Raw genomic sequence first — 2,259 nt, 5'->3', positions numbered from 1 at the left:
TGTGTGTTGTGCTGTGTGTGCATGCTGTGTGTGTGTGTGTGTGTGTGTGTGTGTGTGTGTATCTTGGGACTGTGAGGACCTCCAGAGCTGTCATTGGAAATCCTGGCCTCTTGGTCTGCAGAGCAAACCCGGGGGACCATGGTCTTGCTGTTCACATGTCTTTAGCGCTGGCTTCTTTGGCGTCAGGGAGGCCTTGCTGTCCCAGAGAGCCACGTGCTGGAGTTAGGAGGTCTGGGGAGAGGAGGGAACATTCTGGGGTCTGGGGAGAGTGAGGGCTCTAAGCCTGACCCGTCACTCCCTTCACAGCCCCAACCCCTTGATTGAGAAGCAGCTGATGATGCCCTCCCTAGAAGGGACAAATCCCCAGTGAATCCCAGGCTCTGGGATTGGGATTTGGCTCTGGAGGTCTGGGTGGCGGCAATGCTCAACCCAGAAGCATGCAGGGTCCATGCTGAACCCTCAGGCAGACAGACTTTGCATCTCAGACACCAGCTCCTTCTTTCGACACCCTCATGGTGCGACATTCATAGCCTCATCACTCAGGTGATCTCCTGTTTGACCTTAGTGGGGGTCTGGCACGTGGCTCTGAGCCCACAGCGAGCAGGGTCAGGGCCAGGACTCAGGCCATGGGGGGCTGCCCTTGCCTCCGAGGCCGTGGTCTCAGGCCGTGGCTGAGCCTTCACGCTGAGCAAAGCACGTTGCGAGGGAGCTGGGCACGGGGCCTCCATGCTCAGCACCCATGCCTGCCGTAACGGCCTGGGCAGAATTTGGGATGGGCAGGTCGGATGTGATTGCTGGAATAACTATTAGATCTTGTCTTCTTCTCCTGTAACTTCTCTGCTGGCCCAAAAAGCTGGCACAGCCAAAGATATTTGTTCTCTTCAAGGGGTTTGTTGGGTGGATTTGACTCAGTACAAACCCACAAAATGCCCTGCAGGTGCCTATTTTGAGCAGAGCCCCTGGCGGTGGTGCTGGGTGGGCAGGGAGGAGGGGAAAGGCTGCTGTTCCCAGCATGTGGTGTGGTGGGCCGGGGCAGGCAGGGCCACGTCACGAGTGATCCTGTTCCCAGGCCTGTGAGATGAGCTCTCAGAGAGGACAGGGTGCAGGCGTCCCTGTGCTCGGCACTGTGGGCGCTGCTTAGCCGTGGCCTTGGCACAGCTACCTCACTCTTCTGAGTCTTAGTCCCCTCATCTTTAAAATGTGGGTGGTACAAACCTATAGGCTTTTTGTGTGCATTAAACAAATTGCTGTATGTAAAGACATGTGCTAAATGGTGGCTCTTGGCAAGGACTTCAGGAGAGGAAGAGTTAGAGTTCAGAGAGCAGGGAGGGCTCAAGCCCCATTGCAGGGCCCTCCCCTTCCAGAGAAGCTCCTGGAAACCTGTGCCCCTCCCTCCCATCTCTCCAGTGTGGACCTCTCTGGGCTCTCAGCACCCCTGCTGTGGGACACCTGGTGGGGGGTGGGGGGGCCTGAAGACGCAGTGTCTACCCCTGTCATCGAGCTCAGCCATCAGCACTGCTCGGGGCACGCCTGCTGAGGAGACTGCAGGCTCCCTGGAGGACTGGGCATTGGAGCTGAGTCCAAATGTGCAGAAGGCCGTACACAGGGTGGGTGCCAGGAAGGGGGGAAAGCAGCCCCCGGGGCAGGGGCTGAGTGTGCAAAGCCTCAGAGGCAGGAGAGCACAGGGCCTGTGTGGGAAACAGCAGCGTCTGGTTTGGGGGTGCCAACAGACGGGGTAGGGAGACAGGTGGGAAGGGGACGTTTCTTTATGTGAAGACAGCACTACTACGTTGGCTCTAAAAGCCTTAGAGTCCAGGCGTCCTCAAACTACGGCCCTATTGTGAGGGCCCAGGCCCTGGTTCGGGCCTCTGTGCGCCGGCATGGGAAGCCCTCACCTTAGCGCAGGGCAGGGCAGGGCAGAGGCCCTGGCTAGGGGAGGAGGCAGCGGGTCAGAGCCAAGACTCCAGCTGCTCTTCCTCCAGCTTGGGCCCTGTGCCCCAGGGGCCAGACAGGCCTCAAAGGTGCCACCTCCCTGGAGCCAGGGGGTCTGGCCCAGCCTAGTGTTCCCTCCTAGGCCTGGTGACAAAGCGTCCATCTAAATTTAGCCCTCGGTTTAAGCTGGGGAGATTTACAGGCCCACAGGTCCTGGGCCCGGGCTGCCAGTGCCCTGAGGAGAATAGGGGCGAGCTCCCTCTTGCCCCTCCCGCGGCTGCCCAAGGGCAGAGAAGGACTCAGGCAGGGGAGGGCGTCCCACACTGC

The sequence above is a fragment of the Microcebus murinus genome, chromosome 9 (assembly GCF_040939455.1).
Source record: "Microcebus murinus isolate Inina chromosome 9, M.murinus_Inina_mat1.0, whole genome shotgun sequence".
Classification (NCBI taxonomy): domain Eukaryota; kingdom Metazoa; phylum Chordata; class Mammalia; order Primates; family Cheirogaleidae; genus Microcebus; species Microcebus murinus.
The sequence above is the reverse complement of the archived record's forward strand: the minus strand, read 5'-3'. Positions refer to the sequence as shown.